The sequence below is a fragment of the Schistocerca gregaria genome, unplaced genomic scaffold (genome assembly GCF_023897955.1).
Source record: "Schistocerca gregaria isolate iqSchGreg1 unplaced genomic scaffold, iqSchGreg1.2 ptg000359l, whole genome shotgun sequence".
Classification (NCBI taxonomy): domain Eukaryota; kingdom Metazoa; phylum Arthropoda; class Insecta; order Orthoptera; family Acrididae; genus Schistocerca; species Schistocerca gregaria.
The window spans coordinates 489412-507512 of NW_026061817.1; the positions used below are offsets into that span (position 1 = coordinate 489412).

An 18101-nucleotide genomic window follows, 5' to 3' on the forward strand; every position below is an offset into this window, starting at 1 on the left:
TTGGGTTTTTCACGATTCGAGGGGCACCTGTTGGACAAGCAGTCGTGGCCGAGTGGTTAAGGCGTCTGACTAGAAATCAGATTCCCTCTGGGAGCGTAGGTTCGAGTCCTACCGACTGCGTCGGATTTTTCTTTTCTTGTTTTGGAAGAAGAAGCAGAAAATATCGCGTTTTGGTACCTCGCCACACCTCACCTCTCACAGCCGTTTATAGTGCCTGTCCTTTAGATAAGGGCGATTTCCAAGCGTCAGCTTTCGCGTCAGCCGAGCAAAGTCGGGACAAGTCGGGACATACTACAGGATGGTGCAACGACGAAAAAAAAAAAAAACCTTAATTTAACAGCAGGAGCCCACATAATGATACGGAAAAATTAGCGCCACTTGCGGTGGCCGGGAATCGTACCCGGATCAACTGCTTGGAAGGCAACTATGCTCAACAGTACAACACCACCGCACTGCCGCTGCTCGCAACGCCGCGCTGTGTCGGCTTCCCGCCCGCCCACAGCGGCCCACGGCTATAGGAGCTGCAGGCGCATTACGAGGTAGGAGGGTGCATCCACACGCATTCGGGCAGCGCCTCCAAGCACGCTACGTCTTTGGGCAAGACTCGTCGCCGCTGACGCAAGGTTACTCACACGATAGTGATGAACGGTCGTTTTAAGGCAGTGTAGTGGGGGACTTCGCGAGTTTAGCCCCTTTTTCGACGTCGCTGGGTGGCAATCCCAGTTTCCCTGCCGACAGCTGCTTGGAAAGCACGGGTAGCTTGTCGAGCATCTGTAGTTGAGTGGTTTGTGACTCAGTAGTGCAGTAGGCAGCGCCTAAGTCTCATAATCTTAAGGTATGCCGGCACGATTCCCGGTCGATGCATTATTTTGCTCTTGTGGCAACAATGCTGCCGCGCGGATTGCTCGCTTGAGATGGGTCAGCCTCAGGACCTTATAGCTGTATAGCTGCGGCTGCAGTTTAATCTAGAGAGTCGGGACAGCACGTGTAGCAAGACAACAGATTCTTCAGAAAGCGCAAACTGTCTATCTCTAATATGTGAGACTTACCGAGTTTCGTACGTGTAGCAAGACAATAGATCCTTCAGAAAGCGCAAACTGTCTTTCTCTAAAATGTGAGACTTAGCGAGTTTCCTTCGAGGACGTCTCCGGCGTGCCTCGGTAGCGCAGTAGGCAGCGCGTAAGTCTCATAATCTTAAGGTCGTGAGTTCGATCCTCACCTGGGGCATTTAATTTTCTGTACATCATGGCTGCATTAAGGGCGTTGCTGTTGCTAGGGAACGAACTTATCTGTTGTCCGTTATCCACACGGAGTCCACGCCTCAGCGTCAAAATGTTTACTTCCAATTATGACGACGTAACAACTTTGATATTTCTCCTCCGTGTTACAAACAAAATGCGATGCACACAGCAATGGACAGTCAATTTTGAACTGTGCGCCATGCCGGTCTGTAGGCGCGGATATGATCGCAAGCAGAGAACAGCACTGAGTCCAGATTCAGCACAAAATACAATAAGAGACGGAGTAAATCTCACCGCTGTAGAGCAAGTCCTGTGTGGTCTAGTGGCTAGGATACCTGGCTTTCACTCAACAGGTCCGGCTTCGATTCCCGGTACCGGAACGGAACTATTTGCGCACACAACGCTCCATGTTTTGGTCTTCGAACTGTCGTTGGTCGCCCTTCTTCCTTGGCTTCAACCGAACGCAATCGGGGAAAGCAGGCACGTGATGCAGTTACTGTCAGCACCGGAATAAAGGGAGAAGAGGCACTGGTCCGCTGTTGGGCTGCTACCAGCGTCAGTGAGTAGTCGGTGCAGTCGCCAGTAGCGCCAGAAGCCTACACACACCTTCCACTTAATCACGTTGCTTGAAACCGCTCCAACCACAACAAGCGAAAGCCCGGATAGCTCAGTCGGTAGAGCATTAGGCTTTTAACCTAAGGGTCCAGGGTTCGAGTCCCTGTCCGGCCGAAGATTTTAACGCTTCCATAATGGCTCGTCTCGTAGCGATAGTAGCCCTGTCGTAATCAGTGCACGGTTTTACGTTTCCTGTCGGCATTCTGCGCAGACGCAACCGGTTGGGTTTTTCACGATTCGAGGGGCACCTGTTGGACAAGCAGTCGTGGCCGAGTGGTTAAGGCGTCTGACTAGAAATCAGATTCCCTCTGGGAGCGTAGGTTCGAGTCCTACCGACTGCGTCGGATTTTTCTTTTCTTGTTTTGGAAGAAGAAGCAGAAAATATCGCGTTTTGGTACCTCGCCACACCTCACCTCTCACAGCCGTTTATAGTGCCTGTCCTTTAGATAAGGGCGATTTCCAAGCGTCAGCTTTCGCGTCAGCCGAGCAAAGTCGGGACAAGTCGGGACATACTACAGGATGGTGCAACGACGAAAAAAAAAAAAAAAAACCTTAATTTAACAGCAGGAGCCCACATAATGATACGGAAAAATTAGCGCCACTTGCGGTGGCCGGGAATCGTACCCGGATCAACTGCTTGGAAGGCAACTATGCTCAACAGTACAACACCACCGCACTGCCGCTGCTCGCAACGCCGCGCTGTGTCGGCTTCCCGCCCGCCCACAGCGGCCCACGGCTATAGGAGCTGCAGGCGCATTACGAGGTAGGAGGGTGCATCCACACGCATTCGGGCAGCGCCTCCAAGCACGCTACGTCTTTGGGCAAGACTCGTCGCCGCTGACGCAAGGTTACTCACACGATAGTGATGAACGGTCGTTTTAAGGCAGTGTAGTGGGGGACTTCGCGAGTTTAGCCCCTTTTTCGACGTCGCTGGGTGGCAATCCCAGTTTCCCTGCCGACAGCTGCTTGGAAAGCACGGGTAGCTTGTCGAGCATCTGTAGTTGAGTGGTTTGTGACTCAGTAGTGCAGTAGGCAGCGCCTAAGTCTCATAATCTTAAGGTATGCCGGCACGATTCCCGGTCGATGCATTATTTTGCTCTTGTGGCAACAATGCTGCCGCGCGGATTGCTCGCTTGAGATGGGTCAGCCTCAGGACCTTATAGCTGTATAGCTGCGGCTGCAGTTTAATCTAGAGAGTCGGGACAGCACGTGTAGCAAGACAACAGATTCTTCAGAAAGCGCAAACTGTCTATCTCTAATATGTGAGACTTACCGAGTTTCGTACGTGTAGCAAGACAATAGATCCTTCAGAAAGCGCAAACTGTCTTTCTCTAAAATGTGAGACTTAGCGAGTTTCCTTCGAGGACGTCTCCGGCGTGCCTCGGTAGCGCAGTAGGCAGCGCGTAAGTTTCATAATCTTAAGGTCGTGAGTTCGATCCTCACCTGGGGCATTTAATTTTCTGTACATCATGGCTGCATTAAGGGCGTTGCTGTTGCTAGGGAACGAACTTAACTGTTGTCCGTTATCCACACGGAGTCCACGCCTCAGCGTCAAAATGTTTACTTCCAATTATGACGACGTAACAACTTTGATATTTCTCCTCCGTGTTACAAACAAAATGCGATGCACACAGCAATGGACAGTCAATTTTGAACTGTGCGCCATGCCGGTCTGTAGGCGCGGATATGATCGCAAGCAGAGAACAGCACTGAGTCCAGATTCAGCACAAAATACAATAAGAGACGGAGTAAATCTCACCGCTGTAGAGCAAGTCCTGTGTGGTCTAGTGGCTAGGATACCTGGCTTTCACTCAACAGGTCCGGCTTCGATTCCCGGTACCGGAACGGAACTATTTGCGCACACAACGCTCCATGTTTTGGTCTTCGAACTGTCGTTGGTCGCCCTTCTTCCTTGGCTTCAACCGAACGCAATCGGGGAAAGCAGGCACGTGATGCAGTTACTGTCAGCACCGGAATAAAGGGAGAAGAGGCACTGGTCCGCTGTTGGGCTGCTACCAGCGTCAGTGAGTAGTCGGTGCAGTCGCCAGTAGCGCCAGAAGCCTACACACACCTTCCACTTAATCACGTTGCTTGAAACCGCTCCAACCACAACAAGCGAAAGCCCGGATAGCTCAGTCGGTAGAGCATTAGGCTTTTAACCTAAGGGTCCAGGGTTCGAGTCCCTGTCCGGCCGAAGATTTTAACGCTTCCATAATGGCTCGTCTCGTAGCGATAGTAGCCCTGTCGTAATCAGTGCACGGTTTTACGTTTCCTGTCGGCATTCTGCGCAGACGCAACCGGTTGGGTTTTTCACGATTCGAGGGGCACCTGTTGGACAAGCAGTCGTGGCCGAGTGGTTAAGGCGTCTGACTAGAAATCAGATTCCCTCTGGGAGCGTAGGTTCGAGTCCTACCGACTGCGTCGGATTTTTCTTTTCTTGTTTTGGAAGAAGAAGCAGAAAATATCGCGTTTTGGTACCTCGCCACACCTCACCTCTCACAGCCGTTTATAGTGCCTGTCCTTTAGATAAGGGCGATTTCCAAGCGTCAGCTTTCGCGTCAGCCGAGCAAAGTCGGGACAAGTCGGGACATACTACAGGATGGTGCAACGACGAAAAAAAAAAAAAACCTTAATTTAACAGCAGGAGCCCACATAATGATACGGAAAAATTAGCGCCACTTGCGGTGGCCGGGAATCGTACCCGGATCAACTGCTTGGAAGGCAACTATGCTCAACAGTACAACACCACCGCACTGCCGCTGCTCGCAACGCCGCGCTGTGTCGGCTTCCCGCCCGCCCACAGCGGCCCACGGCTATAGGAGCTGCAGGCGCATTACGAGGTAGGAGGGTGCATCCACACGCATTCGGGCAGCGCCTCCAAGCACGCTACGTCTTTGGGCAAGACTCGTCGCCGCTGACGCAAGGTTACTCACACGATAGTGATGAACGGTCGTTTTAAGGCAGTGTAGTGGGGGACTTCGCGAGTTTAGCCCCTTTTTCGACGTCGCTGGGTGGCAATCCCAGTTTCCCTGCCGACAGCTGCTTGGAAAGCACGGGTAGCTTGTCGAGCATCTGTAGGTGAGTGGTTTGTGACTCAGTAGTGCAGTAGGCAGCGCCTAAGTCTCATAATCTTAAGGTATGCCGGCACGATTCCCGGTCGATGCATTATTTTGCTCTTGTGGCAACAATGCTGCCGCGCGGATTGCTCGCTTGAGATGGGTCAGCCTCAGGACCTTATAGCTGTATAGCTGCGGCTGCAGTTTAATCTAGAGAGTCGGGACAGCACGTGTAGCAAGACAACAGATTCTTCAGAAAGCGCAAACTGTCTATCTCTAATATGTGAGACTTACCGAGTTTCGTACGTGTAGCAAGACAATAGATCCTTCAGAAAGCGCAAACTGTCTTTCTCTAAAATGTGAGACTTAGCGAGTTTCCTTCGAGGACGTCTCCGGCGTGCCTCGGTAGCGCAGTAGGCAGCGCGTAAGTCTCATAATCTTAAGGTCGTGAGTTCGATCCTCACCTGTGGCATTTAATTTTCTGTACATCATGGCTGCATTAAGGGCGTTGCTGTTGCTAGGGAACGAACTTAACTGTTGTCCGTTATCCACACGGAGTCCACGCCTCAGCGTCAAAATGTTTACTTCCAATTATGACGACGTAACAACTTTGATATTTCTCCTCCGTGTTACAAACAAAATGCGATGCACACAGCAATGGACAGTCAATTTTGAACTGTGCGCCATGCCGGTCTGTAGGCGCGGATATGATCGCAAGCAGAGAACAGCACTGAGTCCAGATTCAGCACAAAATACAATAAGAGACGGAGTAAATCTCACCGCTGTAGAGCAAGTCCTGTGTGGTCTAGTGGCTAGGATACCTGGCTTTCACTCAACAGGTCCGGCTTCGATTCCCGGTACCGGAACGGAACTATTTGCGCACACAACGCTCCATGTTTTGGTCTTCGAACTGTCGTTGGTCGCCCTTCTTCCTTGGCTTCAACCGAACGCAATCGGGGAAAGCAGGCACGTGATGCAGTTACTGTCAGCACCGGAATAAAGGGAGAAGAGGCACTGGTCCGCTGTTGGGCTGCTACCAGCGTCAGTGAGTAGTCGGTGCAGTCGCCAGTAGCGCCAGAAGCCTACACACACCTTCCACTTAATCACGTTGCTTGAAACCGCTCCAACCACAACAAGCGAAAGCCCGGATAGCTCAGTCGGTAGAGCATTAGGCTTTTAACCTAAGGGTCCAGGGTTCGAGTCCCTGTCCGGCCGAAGATTTTAACGCTTCCATAATGGCTCGTCTCGTAGCGATAGTAGCCCTGTCGTAATCAGTGCACGGTTTTACGTTTCCTGTCGGCATTCTGCGCAGACGCAACCGGTTGGGTTTTTCACGATTCAAGGGGCACCTGTTGGACAAGCAGTCGTGGCCGAGTGGTTAAGGCGTCTGACTAGAAATCAGATTCCCTCTGGGAGCGTAGGTTCGAGTCCTACCGACTGCGTCGGATTTTTCTTTTCTTGTTTTGGAAGAAGAAGCAGAAAATATCGCGTTTTGGTACCTCGCCACACCTCACCTCTCACAGCCGTTTATAGTGCCTGTCCTTTAGATAAGGGCGATTTCCAAGCGTCAGCTTTCGCGTCAGCCGAGCAAAGTCGGGACAAGTCGGGACATACTACAGGATGGTGCAACGACGAAAAAAAAAAAAAACCTTAATTTAACAGCAGGAGCCCACATAATGATACGGAAAAATTAGCGCCACTTGCGGTGGCCGGGAATCGTACCCGGATCAACTGCTTGGAAGGCAACTATGCTCAACAGTACAACACCACCGCACTGCCGCTGCTCGCAACGCCGCGCTGTGTCGGCTTCCCGCCCGCCCACAGCGGCCCACGGCTATAGGAGCTGCAGGCGCATTACGAGGTAGGAGGGTGCATCCACACGCATTCGGGCAGCGCCTCCAAGCACGCTACGTCTTTGGGCAAGACTCGTCGCCGCTGACGCAAGGTTACTCACACGATAGTGATGAACGGTCGTTTTAAGGCAGTGTAGTGGGGGACTTCGCGAGTTTAGCCCCTTTTTCGACGTCGCTGGGTGGCAAATTCCAGTTTCCCTGCCGACAGCTGCTTGGAAAGCACGGGTAGCTTGTCGAGCATCTGTAGTTGAGTGGTTTGTGACTCAGTAGTGCAGTAGGCAGCGCCTAAGTCTCATAATCTTAAGGTATGCCGGCACGATTCCCGGTCGATGCATTATTTTGCTCTTGTGGCAACAATGCTGCCGCGCGGATTGCTCGCTTGAGATGGGTCAGCCTCAGGACCTTATAGCTGTATAGCTGCGGCTGCAGTTTAATCTAGAGAGTCGGGACAGCACGTGTAGCAAGACAACAGATTCTTCAGAAAGCGCAAACTGTCTATCTCTAATATGTGAGACTTACCGAGTTTCGTACGTGTAGCAAGACAATAGATCCTTCAGAAAGCGCAAACTGTCTTTCTCTAAAATGTGAGACTTAGCGAGTTTCCTTCGAGGACGTCTCCGGCGTGCCTCGGTAGCGCAGTAGGCAGCGCGTAAGTCTCATAATCTTAAGGTCGTGAGTTCGATCCTCACCTGGGGCATTTAATTTTCTGTACATCATGGCTGCATTAAGGGCGTTGCTGTTGCTAGGGAACGAACTTAACTGTTGTCCGTTATCCACACGGAGTCCACGCCTCAGCGTCAAAATGTTTACTTCCAATTATGACGACGTAACAACTTTGATATTTCTCCTCCGTGTTACAAACAAAATGCGATGCACACAGCAATGGACAGTCAATTTTGAACTGTGCGCCATGCCGGTCTGTAGGCGCGGATATGATCGCAAGCAGAGAACAGCACTGAGTCCAGATTCAGCACAAAATACAATAAGAGACGGAGTAAATCTCACCGCTGTAGAGCAAGTCCTGTGTGGTCTAGTGGCTAGGATACCTGGCTTTCACTCAACAGGTCCGGCTTCGATTCCCGGTACCGGAACGGAACTATTTGCGCACACAACGCTCCATGTTTTGGTCTTCGAACTGTCGTTGGTCGCCCTTCTTCCTTGGCTTCAACCGAACGCAATCGGGGAAAGCAGGCACGTGATGCAGTTACTGTCAGCACCGGAATAAAGGGAGAAGAGGCACTGGTCCGCTGTTGGGCTGCTACCAGCGTCAGTGAGTAGTCGGTGCAGTCGCCAGTAGCGCCAGAAGCCTACACACACCTTCCACTTAATCACGTTGCTTGAAACCGCTCCAACCACAACAAGCGAAAGCCCGGATAGCTCAGTCGGTAGAGCATTAGGCTTTTAACCTAAGGGTCCAGGGTTCGAGTCCCTGTCCGGCCGAAGATTTTAACGCTTCCATAATGGCTCGTCTCGTAGCGATAGTAGCCCTGTCGTAATCAGTGCACGGTTTTACGTTTCCTGTCGGCATTCTGCGCAGACGCAACCGGTTGGGTTTTTCACGATTCAAGGGGCACCTGTTGGACAAACAGTCGTGGCCGAGTGGTTAAGGCGTCTGACTAGAAATCAGATTCCCTCTGGGAGCGTAGGTTCGAGTCCTACCGACTGCGTCGGATTTTTCTTTTCTTGTTTTGGAAGAAGAAGCAGAAAATATCGCGTTTTGGTACCTCGCCACACCTCACCTCTCACAGCCGTTTATAGTGCCTGTCCTTTAGATAAGGGCGATTTCCAAGCGTCAGCTTTCGCGTCAGCCGAGCAAAGTCGGGACAAGTCGGGACATACTACAGGATGGTGCAACGACGAAAAAAAAAAAAAACCTTAATTTAACAGCAGGAGCCCACATAATGATACGGAAAAATTAGCGCCACTTGCGGTGGCCGGGAATCGTACCCGGATCAACTGCTTGGAAGGCAACTATGCTCAACAGTACAACACCACCGCACTGCCGCTGCTCGCAACGCCGCGCTGTGTCGGCTTCCCGCCCGCCCACAGCGGCCCACGGCTATAGGAGCTGCAGGCGCATTACGAGGTAGGAGGGTGCATCCACACGCATTCGGGCAGCGCCTCCAAGCACGCTACGTCTTTGGGCAAGACTCGTCGCCGCTGACGCAAGGTTACTCACACGATAGTGATGAACGGTCGTTTTAAGGCAGTGTAGTGGGGGACTTCGCGAGTTTAGCCCCTTTTTCGACGTCGCTGGGTGGCAAATTCCAGTTTCCCTGCCGACAGCTGCTTGGAAAGCACGGGTAGCTTGTCGAGCATCTGTAGTTGAGTGGTTTGTGACTCAGTAGTGCAGTAGGCAGCGCCTAAGTCTCATAATCTTAAGGTATGCCGGCACGATTCCCGGTCGATGCATTATTTTGCTCTTGTGGCAACAATGCTGCCGCGCGGATTGCTCGCTTGAGATGGGTCAGCCTCAGGACCTTATAGCTGTATAGCTGCGGCTGCAGTTTAATCTAGAGAGTCGGGACAGCACGTGTAGCAAGACAACAGATTCTTCAGAAAGCGCAAACTGTCTATCTCTAATATGTGAGACTTACCGAGTTTCGTACGTGTAGCAAGACAATAGATCCTTCAGAAAGCGCAAACTGTCTTTCTCTAAAATGTGAGACTTAGCGAGTTTCCTTCGAGGACGTCTCCGGCGTGCCTCGGTAGCGCAGTAGGCAGCGCGTAAGTCTCATAATCTTAAGGTCGTGAGTTCGATCCTCACCTGGGGCATTTAATTTTCTGTACATCATGGCTGCATTAAGGGCGTTGCTGTTGCTAGGGAACGAACTTAACTGTTGTCCGTTATCCACACGGAGTCCACGCCTCAGCGTCAAAATGTTTACTTCCAATTATGACGACGTAACAACTTTGATATTTCTCCTCCGTGTTACAAACAAAATGCGATGCACACAGCAATGGACAGTCAATTTTGAACTGTGCGCCATGCCGGTCTGTAGGCGCGGATATGATCGCAAGCAGAGAACAGCACTGAGTCCAGATTCAGCACAAAATACAATAAGAGACGGAGTAAATCTCACCGCTGTAGAGCAAGTCCTGTGTGGTCTAGTGGCTAGGATACCTGGCTTTCACTCAACAGGTCCGGCTTCGATTCCCGGTACCGGAACGGAACTATTTGCGCACACAACGCTCCATGTTTTGGTCTTCGAACTGTCGTTGGTCGCCCTTCTTCCTTGGCTTCAACCGAACGCAATCGGGGAAAGCAGGCACGTGATGCAGTTACTGTCAGCACCGGAATAAAGGGAGAAGAGGCACTGGTCCGCTGTTGGGCTGCTACCAGCGTCAGTGAGTAGTCGGTGCAGTCGCCAGTAGCGCCAGAAGCCTACACACACCTTCCACTTAATCACGTTGCTTGAAACCGCTCCAACCACAACAAGCGAAAGCCCGGATAGCTCAGTCGGTAGAGCATTAGGCTTTTAACCTAAGGGTCCAGGGTTCGAGTCCCTGTCCGGCCGAAGATTTTAACGCTTCCATAATGGCTCGTCTCGTAGCGATAGTAGCCCTGTCGTAATCAGTGCACGGTTTTACGTTTCCTGTCGGCATTCTGCGCAGACGCAACCGGTTGGGTTTTTCACGATTCGAGGGGCACCTGTTGGACAAGCAGTCGTGGCCGAGTGGTTAAGGCGTCTGACTAGAAATCAGATTCCCTCTGTGAGCGTAGGTTCGAGTCCTACCGACTGCGTCGGATTTTTCTTTTCTTGTTTTGGAAGAAGAAGCAGAAAATATCGCGTTTTGGTACCTCGCCACACCTCACCTCTCACAGCCGTTTATAGTGCCTGTCCTTTAGATAAGGGCGATTTCCAAGCGTCAGCTTTCGCGTCAGCCGAGCAAAGTCGGGACAAGTCGGGACATACTACAGGATGGTGCAACGACGAAAAAAAAAAAAACCTTAATTTAACAGCAGGAGCCCACATAATGATACGGAAAAATTAGCGCCACTTGCGGTGGCCGGGAATCGTACCCGGATCAACTGCTTGGAAGGCAACTATGCTCAACAGTACAACACCACCGCACTGCCGCTGCTCGCAACGCCGCGCTGTGTCGGCTTCCCGCCCGCCCACAGCGGCCCACGGCTATAGGAGCTGCAGGCGCATTACGAGGTAGGAGGGTGCATCCACACGCATTCGGGCAGCGCCTCCAAGCACGCTACGTCTTTGGGCAAGACTCGTCGCCGCTGACGCAAGGTTACTCACACGATAGTAATGAACGGTCGTTTTAAGGCAGTGTAGTGGGGGACTTCGCGAGTTTAACCCCTTTTTCGACGTCGCTGGGTGGCAATCCCAGTTTCCCTGCCGACAGCTGCTTGGAAAGCACGGGTAGCTTGTCGAGCATCTGTAGTTGAGTGGTTTGTGACTCAGTAGTGCAGTAGGCAGCGCCTAAGTCTCATAATCTTAAGGTATGCCGGCACGATTCCCGGTCGATGCATTATTTTGCTCTTGTGGCAACAATGCTGCCGCGCGGATTGCTCGCTTGAGATGGGTCAGCCTCAGGACCTTATAGCTGTATAGCTGCGGCTGCAGTTTAATCTAGAGAGTCGGGACAGCACGTGTAGCAAGACAACAGATTCTTCAGAAAGCGCAAACTGTCTATCTCTAATATGTGAGACTTACCGAGTTTCGTACGTGTAGCAAGACAATAGATCCTTCAGAAAGCGCAAACTGTCTTTCTCTAAAATGTGAGACTTAGCGAGTTTCCTTCGAGGACGTCTCCGGCGTGCCTCGGTAGCGCAGTAGGCAGCGCGTAAGTCTCATAATCTTAAGGTCGTGAGTTCGATCCTCACCTGGGGCATTTAATTTTCTGTACATCATGACTGCGTTGCTGTTGCTAGGGAACGAACTTAACTGTTGTCCGTTATCCACACGGAGTCCACGCCTCAGCGTCAAAATGTTTACTTCCAATTATGACGACGTAACAACTTTGATATTTCTCCTCCGTGTTACAAACAAAATGCGATGCACACAGCAATGGACAGTCAATTTTGAACTGTGCGCCATGCCGGTCTGTAGGCGCGGATATGATCGCAAGCAGAGAACAGCACTGAGTCCAGATTCAGCACAAAATACAATAAGAGACGGAGTAAATCTCACCGCTGTAGAGCAAGTCCTGTGTGGTCTAGTGGCTAGGATACCTGGCTTTCACTCAACAGGTCCGGCTTCGATTCCCGGTACCGGAACGGAACTATTTGCGCACACAACGCTCCATGTTTTGGTCTTCGAACTGTCGTTGGTCGCCCTTCTTCCTTGGCTTCAACCGAACGCAATCGGGGAAAGCAGGCACGTGATGCAGTTACTGTCAGCACCGGAATAAAGGGAGAAGAGGCACTGGTCCGCTGTTGGGCTGCTACCAGCGTCAGTGAGTAGTCGGTGCAGTCGCCAGTAGCGCCAGAAGCCTACACACACCTTCCACTTAATCACGTTGCTTGAAACCGCTCCAACCACAACAAGCGAAAGCCCGGATAGCTCAGTCGGTAGAGCATTAGGCTTTTAACCTAAGGGTCCAGGGTTCGAGTCCCTGTCCGGCCGAAGATTTTAACGCTTCCATAATGGCTCGTCTCGTAGCGATAGTAGCCCTGTCGTAATCAGTGCACGGTTTTACGTTTCCTGTCGGCATTCTGCGCAGACGCAACCGGTTGGGTTTTTCACGATTCGAGGGGCACCTGTTGGACAAGCAGTCGTGGCCGAGTGGTTAAGGCGTCTGACTAGAAATCAGATTCCCTCTGTGAGCGTAGGTTCGAGTCCTACCGACTGCGTCGGATTTTTCTTTTCTTGTTTTGGAAGAAGAAGCAGAAAATATCGCGTTTTGGTACCTCGCCACACCTCACCTCTCACAGCCGTTTATAGTGCCTGTCCTTTAGATAAGGGCGATTTCCAAGCGTCAGCTTTCGCGTCAGCCGAGCAAAGTCGGGACAAGTCGGGACATACTACAGGATGGTGCAACGACGAAAAAAAAAAAAACCTTAATTTAACAGCAGGAGCCCACATAATGATACGGAAAAATTAGCGCCACTTGCGGTGGCCGGGAATCGTACCCGGATCAACTGCTTGGAAGGCAACTATGCTCAACAGTACAACACCACCGCACTGCCGCTGCTCGCAACGCCGCGCTGTGTCGGCTTCCCGCCCGCCCACAGCGGCCCACGGCTATAGGAGCTGCAGGCGCATTACGAGGTAGGAGGGTGCATCCACACGCATTCGGGCAGCGCCTCCAAGCACGCTACGTCTTTGGGCAAGACTCGTCGCCGCTGACGCAAGGTTACTCACACGATAGTGATGAACGGTCGTTTTAAGGCAGTGTAGTGGGGGACTTCGCGAGTTTAGCCCCTTTTTCGACGTCGCTGGGTGGCAAATTCCAGTTTCCCTGCCGACAGCTGCTTGGAAAGCACGGGTAGCTTGTCGAGCATCTGTAGTTGAGTGGTTTGTGACTCAGTAGTGCAGTAGGCAGCGCCTAAGTCTCATAATCTTAAGGTATGCCGGCACGATTCCCGGTCGATGCATTATTTTGCTCTTGTGGCAACAATGCTGCCGCGCGGATTGCTCGCTTGAGATGGGTCAGCCTCAGGACCTTATAGCTGTATAGCTGCGGCTGCAGTTTAATCTAGAGAGTCGGGACAGCACGTGTAGCAAGACAACAGATTCTTCAGAAAGCGCAAACTGTCTATCTCTAATATGTGAGACTTACCGAGTTTCGTACGTGTAGCAAGACAATAGATCCTTCAGAAAGCGCAAACTGTCTTTCTCTAAAATGTGAGACTTAGCGAGTTTCCTTCGAGGACGTCTCCGGCGTGCCTCGGTAGCGCAGTAGGCAGCGCGTAAGTCTCATAATCTTAAGGTCGTGAGTTCGATCCTCACCTGGGGCATTTAATTTTCTGTACATCATGGCTGCATTAAGGGCGTTGCTGTTGCTAGGGAACGAACTTAACTGTTGTCCGTTATCCACACGGAGTCCACGCCTCAGCGTCAAAATGTTTACTTCCAATTATGACGACGTAACAACTTTGATATTTCTCCTCCGTGTTACAAACAAAATGCGATGCACACAGCAATGGACAGTCAATTTTGAACTGTGCGCCATGCCGGTCTGTAGGCGCGGATATGATCGCAAGCAGAGAACAGCACTGAGTCCAGATTCAGCACAAAATACAATAAGAGACGGAGTAAATCTCACCGCTGTAGAGCAAGTCCTGTGTGGTCTAGTGGCTAGGATACCTGGCTTTCACTCAACAGGTCCGGCTTCGATTCCCGGTACCGGAACGGAACTATTTGCGCACACAACGCTCCATGTTTTGGTCTTCGAACTGTCGTTGGTCGCCCTTCTTCCTTGGCTTCAACCGAACGCAATCGGGGAAAGCAGGCACGTGATGCAGTTACTGTCAGCACCGGAATAAAGGGAGAAGAGGCACTGGTCCGCTGTTGGGCTGCTACCAGCGTCAGTGAGTAGTCGGTGCAGTCGCCAGTAGCGCCAGAAGCCTACACACACCTTCCACTTAATCACGTTGCTTGAAACCGCTCCAACCACAACAAGCGAAAGCCCGGATAGCTCAGTCGGTAGAGCATTAGGCTTTTAACCTAAGGGTCCAGGGTTCGAGTCCCTGTCCGGCCGAAGATTTTAACGCTTCCATAATGGCTCGTCTCGTAGCGATAGTAGCCCTGTCGTAATCAGTGCACGGTTTTACGTTTCCTGTCGGCATTCTGCGCAGACGCAACCGGTTGGGTTTTTCACGATTCAAGGGGCACCTGTTGGACAAACAGTCGTGGCCGAGTGGTTAAGGCGTCTGACTAGAAATCAGATTCCCTCTGGGAGCGTAGGTTCGAGTCCTACCGACTGCGTCGGATTTTTCTTTTCTTGTTTTGGAAGAAGAAGCAGAAAATATCGCGTTTTGGTACCTCGCCACACCTCACCTCTCACAGCCGTTTATAGTGCCTGTCCTTTAGATAAGGGCGATTTCCAAGCGTCAGCTTTCGCGTCAGCCGAGCAAAGTCGGGACAAGTCGGGACATACTACAGGATGGTGCAACGACGAAAAAAAAAAAAAACCTTAATTTAACAGCAGGAGCCCACATAATGATACGGAAAAATTAGCGCCACTTGCGGTGGCCGGGAATCGTACCCGGATCAACTGCTTGGAAGGCAACTATGCTCAACAGTACAACACCACCGCACTGCCGCTGCTCGCAACGCCGCGCTGTGTCGGCTTCCCGCCCGCCCACAGCGGCCCACGGCTATAGGAGCTGCAGGCGCATTACGAGGTAGGAGGGTGCATCCACACGCATTCGGGCAGCGCCTCCAAGCACGCTACGTCTTTGGGCAAGACTCGTCGCCGCTGACGCAAGGTTACTCACACGATAGTGATGAACGGTCGTTTTAAGGCAGTGTAGTGGGGGACTTCGCGAGTTTAGCCCCTTTTTCGACGTCGCTGGGTGGCAAATTCCAGTTTCCCTGCCGACAGCTGCTTGGAAAGCACGGGTAGCTTGTCGAGCATCTGTAGTTGAGTGGTTTGTGACTCAGTAGTGCAGTAGGCAGCGCCTAAGTCTCATAATCTTAAGGTATGCCGGCACGATTCCCGGTCGATGCATTATTTTGCTCTTGTGGCAACAATGCTGCCGCGCGGATTGCTCGCTTGAGATGGGTCAGCCTCAGGACCTTATAGCTGTATAGCTGCGGCTGCAGTTTAATCTAGAGAGTCGGGACAGCACGTGTAGCAAGACAACAGATTCTTCAGAAAGCGCAAACTGTCTATCTCTAATATGTGAGACTTATCGAGTTTCGTACGTGTAGCAAGACAATAGATCCTTCAGAAAGCGCAAACTGTCTTTCTCTAAAATGTGAGACTTAGCGAGTTTCCTTCGAGGACGTCTCCGGCGTGCCTCGGTAGCGCAGTAGGCAGCGCGTAAGTCTCATAATCTTAAGGTCGTGAGTTCGATCCTCACCTGGGGCATTTAATTTTCTGTACATCATGGCTGCATTAAGGGCGTTGCTGTTGCTAGGGAACGAACTTAACTGTTGTCCGTTATCCACACGGAGTCCACGCCTCAGCGTCAAAATGTTTACTTCCAATTATGACGACGTAACAACTTTGATATTTCTCCTCCGTGTTACAAACAAAATGCGATGCACACAGCAATGGACAGTCAATTTTGAACTGTGCGCCATGCCGGTCTGTAGGCGCGGATATGATCGCAAGCAGAGAACAGCACTGAGTCCAGATTCAGCACAAAATACAATAAGAGACGGAGTAAATCTCACCGCTGTAGAGCAAGTCCTGTGTGGTCTAGTGGCTAGGATACCTGGCTTTCACTCAACAGGTCCGGCTTCGATTCCCGGTACCGGAACGGAACTATTTGCGCACACAACGCTCCATGTTTTGGTCTTCGAACTGTCGTTGGTCGCCCTTCTTCCTTGGCTTCAACCGAACGCAATCGGGGAAAGCAGGCACGTGATGCAGTTACTGTCAGCACCGGAATAAAGGGAGAAGAGGCACTGGTCCGCTGTTGGGCTGCTACCAGCGTCAGTGAGTAGTCGGTGCAGTCGCCAGTAGCGCCAGAAGCCTACACACACCTTCCACTTAATCACGTTGCTTGAAACCGCTCCAACCACAACAAGCGAAAGCCCGGATAGCTCAGTCGGTAGAGCATTAGGCTTTTAACCTAAGGGTCCAGGGTTCGAGTCCCTGTCCGGCCGAAGATTTTAACGCTTCCATAATGGCTCGTCTCGTAGCGATAGTAGCCCTGTCGTAATCAGTGCACGGTTTTACGTTTCCTGTCGGCATTCTGCGCAGACGCAACCGGTTGGGTTTTTCACGATTCGAGGGGCACCTGTTGGACAAGCAGTCGTGGCCGAGTGGTTAAGGCGTCTGACTAGAAATCAGATTCCCTCTGTGAGCGTAGGTTCGAGTCCTACCGACTGCGTCGGATTTTTCTTTTCTTGTTTTGGAAGAAGAAGCAGAAAATATCGCGTTTTGGTACCTCGCCACACCTCACCTCTCACAGCCGTTTATAGTGCCTGTCCTTTAGATAAGGGCGATTTCCAAGCGTCAGCTTTCGCGTCAGCCGAGCAAAGTCGGGACAAGTCGGGACATACTACAGGATGGTGCAACGACGAAAAAAAAAAAAACCTTAATTTAACAGCAGGAGCCCACATAATGATACGGAAAAATTAGCGCCACTTGCGGTGGCCGGGAATCGTACCCGGATCAACTGCTTGGAAGGCAACTATGCTCAACAGTACAACACCACCGCACTGCCGCTGCTCGCAACGCCGCGCTGTGTCGGCTTCCCGCCCGCCCACAGCGGCCCACGGCTATAGGAGCTGCAGGCGCATTACGAGGTAGGAGGGTGCATCCACACGCATTCGGGCAGCGCCTCCAAGCACGCTACGTCTTTGGGCAAGACTCGTCGCCGCTGACGCAAGGTTACTCACACGATAGTAATGAACGGTCGTTTTAAGGCAGTGTAGTGGGGGACTTCGCGAGTTTAACCCCTTTTTCGACGTCGCTGGGTGGCAATCCCAGTTTCCCTGCCGACAGCTGCTTGGAAAGCACGGGTAGCTTGTCGAGCATCTGTAGTTGAGTGGTTTGTGACTCAGTAGTGCAGTAGGCAGCGCCTAAGTCTCATAATCTTAAGGTATGCCGGCACGATTCCCGGTCGATGCATTATTTTGCTCTTGTGGCAACAATGCTGCCGCGCGGATTGCTCGCTTGAGATGGGTCAGCCTCAGGACCTTATAGCTGTATAGCTGCGGCTGCAGTTTAATCTAGAGAGTCGGGACAGCACGTGTAGCAAGACAACAGATTCTTCAGAAAGCGCAAACTGTCTATCTCTAATATGTGAGACTTACCGAGTTTCGTACGTGTAGCAAGACAATAGATCCTTCAGAAAGCGCAAACTGTCTTTCTCTAAAATGTGAGACTTAGCGAGTTTCCTTCGAGGACGTCTCCGGCGTGCCTCGGTAGCGCAGTAGGCAGCGCGTAAGTCTCATAATCTTAAGGTCGTGAGTTCGATCCTCACCTGGGGCATTTAATTTTCTGTACATCATGACTGCGTTGCTGTTGCTAGGGAACGAACTTAACTGTTGTCCGTTATCCACACGGAGTCCACGCCTCAGCGTCAAAATGTTTACTTCCAATTATGACGACGTAACAACTTTGATATTTCTCCTCCGTGTTACAAACAAAATGCGATGCACACAGCAATGGACAGTCAATTTTGAACTGTGCGCCATGCCGGTCTGTAGGCGCGGATATGATCGCAAGCAGAGAACAGCACTGAGTCCAGATTC

The 18101-nt window shown here is 51.5% G+C and overlaps 26 non-coding genes across 26 annotated transcripts; all 26 read left to right on the forward strand.

Annotated features, from left to right (window-relative positions):
• The first annotated feature begins 38 nt into the window (after positions 1-38).
• On the forward strand, positions 39-120 carry Trnas-aga (transfer RNA serine (anticodon AGA)). The gene has a single exon. It is a non-coding gene; the product is annotated as a tRNA-Ser (tRNA).
• Positions 121-1154: 1034 nt separating this feature from the next.
• Positions 1155-1227, forward strand: Trnam-cau (transfer RNA methionine (anticodon CAU)). Its single transcript has one exon. It is a non-coding gene; the product is annotated as a tRNA-Met (tRNA).
• Positions 1228-1897: 670 nt separating this feature from the next.
• On the forward strand, positions 1898-1970 carry Trnak-uuu (transfer RNA lysine (anticodon UUU)). Its single transcript has one exon. It is a non-coding gene; the product is annotated as a tRNA-Lys (tRNA).
• Positions 1971-2115: 145 nt separating this feature from the next.
• Positions 2116-2197, forward strand: Trnas-aga (transfer RNA serine (anticodon AGA)). Its single transcript has one exon. It is a non-coding gene; the product is annotated as a tRNA-Ser (tRNA).
• A 1037-nt stretch (positions 2198-3234) lies between these two features.
• On the forward strand, positions 3235-3307 carry Trnam-cau (transfer RNA methionine (anticodon CAU)). Its single transcript has one exon. It is a non-coding gene; the product is annotated as a tRNA-Met (tRNA).
• A 670-nt stretch (positions 3308-3977) lies between these two features.
• Positions 3978-4050, forward strand: Trnak-uuu (transfer RNA lysine (anticodon UUU)). Its single transcript has one exon. It is a non-coding gene; the product is annotated as a tRNA-Lys (tRNA).
• Positions 4051-4195: 145 nt separating this feature from the next.
• Trnas-aga (transfer RNA serine (anticodon AGA)) lies at positions 4196-4277 on the forward strand. Its single transcript has one exon. It is a non-coding gene; the product is annotated as a tRNA-Ser (tRNA).
• Positions 4278-5311: 1034 nt separating this feature from the next.
• Positions 5312-5384, forward strand: Trnam-cau (transfer RNA methionine (anticodon CAU)). Its single transcript has one exon. It is a non-coding gene; the product is annotated as a tRNA-Met (tRNA).
• A 670-nt stretch (positions 5385-6054) lies between these two features.
• Trnak-uuu (transfer RNA lysine (anticodon UUU)) lies at positions 6055-6127 on the forward strand. The gene has a single exon. It is a non-coding gene; the product is annotated as a tRNA-Lys (tRNA).
• A 145-nt stretch (positions 6128-6272) lies between these two features.
• Trnas-aga (transfer RNA serine (anticodon AGA)) lies at positions 6273-6354 on the forward strand. Its single transcript has one exon. It is a non-coding gene; the product is annotated as a tRNA-Ser (tRNA).
• A 1035-nt stretch (positions 6355-7389) lies between these two features.
• Trnam-cau (transfer RNA methionine (anticodon CAU)) lies at positions 7390-7462 on the forward strand. Its single transcript has one exon. It is a non-coding gene; the product is annotated as a tRNA-Met (tRNA).
• A 670-nt stretch (positions 7463-8132) lies between these two features.
• On the forward strand, positions 8133-8205 carry Trnak-uuu (transfer RNA lysine (anticodon UUU)). Its single transcript has one exon. It is a non-coding gene; the product is annotated as a tRNA-Lys (tRNA).
• Positions 8206-8350: 145 nt separating this feature from the next.
• Trnas-aga (transfer RNA serine (anticodon AGA)) lies at positions 8351-8432 on the forward strand. Its single transcript has one exon. It is a non-coding gene; the product is annotated as a tRNA-Ser (tRNA).
• Positions 8433-9467: 1035 nt separating this feature from the next.
• On the forward strand, positions 9468-9540 carry Trnam-cau (transfer RNA methionine (anticodon CAU)). Its single transcript has one exon. It is a non-coding gene; the product is annotated as a tRNA-Met (tRNA).
• Positions 9541-10210: 670 nt separating this feature from the next.
• Trnak-uuu (transfer RNA lysine (anticodon UUU)) lies at positions 10211-10283 on the forward strand. The gene has a single exon. It is a non-coding gene; the product is annotated as a tRNA-Lys (tRNA).
• Positions 10284-10428: 145 nt separating this feature from the next.
• Positions 10429-10510, forward strand: Trnas-aga (transfer RNA serine (anticodon AGA)). The gene has a single exon. It is a non-coding gene; the product is annotated as a tRNA-Ser (tRNA).
• Positions 10511-11543: 1033 nt separating this feature from the next.
• On the forward strand, positions 11544-11616 carry Trnam-cau (transfer RNA methionine (anticodon CAU)). Its single transcript has one exon. It is a non-coding gene; the product is annotated as a tRNA-Met (tRNA).
• A 661-nt stretch (positions 11617-12277) lies between these two features.
• On the forward strand, positions 12278-12350 carry Trnak-uuu (transfer RNA lysine (anticodon UUU)). The gene has a single exon. It is a non-coding gene; the product is annotated as a tRNA-Lys (tRNA).
• Positions 12351-12495: 145 nt separating this feature from the next.
• On the forward strand, positions 12496-12577 carry Trnas-aga (transfer RNA serine (anticodon AGA)). Its single transcript has one exon. It is a non-coding gene; the product is annotated as a tRNA-Ser (tRNA).
• A 1034-nt stretch (positions 12578-13611) lies between these two features.
• Positions 13612-13684, forward strand: Trnam-cau (transfer RNA methionine (anticodon CAU)). The gene has a single exon. It is a non-coding gene; the product is annotated as a tRNA-Met (tRNA).
• A 670-nt stretch (positions 13685-14354) lies between these two features.
• Positions 14355-14427, forward strand: Trnak-uuu (transfer RNA lysine (anticodon UUU)). Its single transcript has one exon. It is a non-coding gene; the product is annotated as a tRNA-Lys (tRNA).
• A 145-nt stretch (positions 14428-14572) lies between these two features.
• On the forward strand, positions 14573-14654 carry Trnas-aga (transfer RNA serine (anticodon AGA)). Its single transcript has one exon. It is a non-coding gene; the product is annotated as a tRNA-Ser (tRNA).
• A 1035-nt stretch (positions 14655-15689) lies between these two features.
• Positions 15690-15762, forward strand: Trnam-cau (transfer RNA methionine (anticodon CAU)). Its single transcript has one exon. It is a non-coding gene; the product is annotated as a tRNA-Met (tRNA).
• Positions 15763-16432: 670 nt separating this feature from the next.
• On the forward strand, positions 16433-16505 carry Trnak-uuu (transfer RNA lysine (anticodon UUU)). The gene has a single exon. It is a non-coding gene; the product is annotated as a tRNA-Lys (tRNA).
• Positions 16506-16650: 145 nt separating this feature from the next.
• On the forward strand, positions 16651-16732 carry Trnas-aga (transfer RNA serine (anticodon AGA)). The gene has a single exon. It is a non-coding gene; the product is annotated as a tRNA-Ser (tRNA).
• Positions 16733-17765: 1033 nt separating this feature from the next.
• On the forward strand, positions 17766-17838 carry Trnam-cau (transfer RNA methionine (anticodon CAU)). Its single transcript has one exon. It is a non-coding gene; the product is annotated as a tRNA-Met (tRNA).
• Positions 17839-18101: the final 263 nt, after the last annotated feature.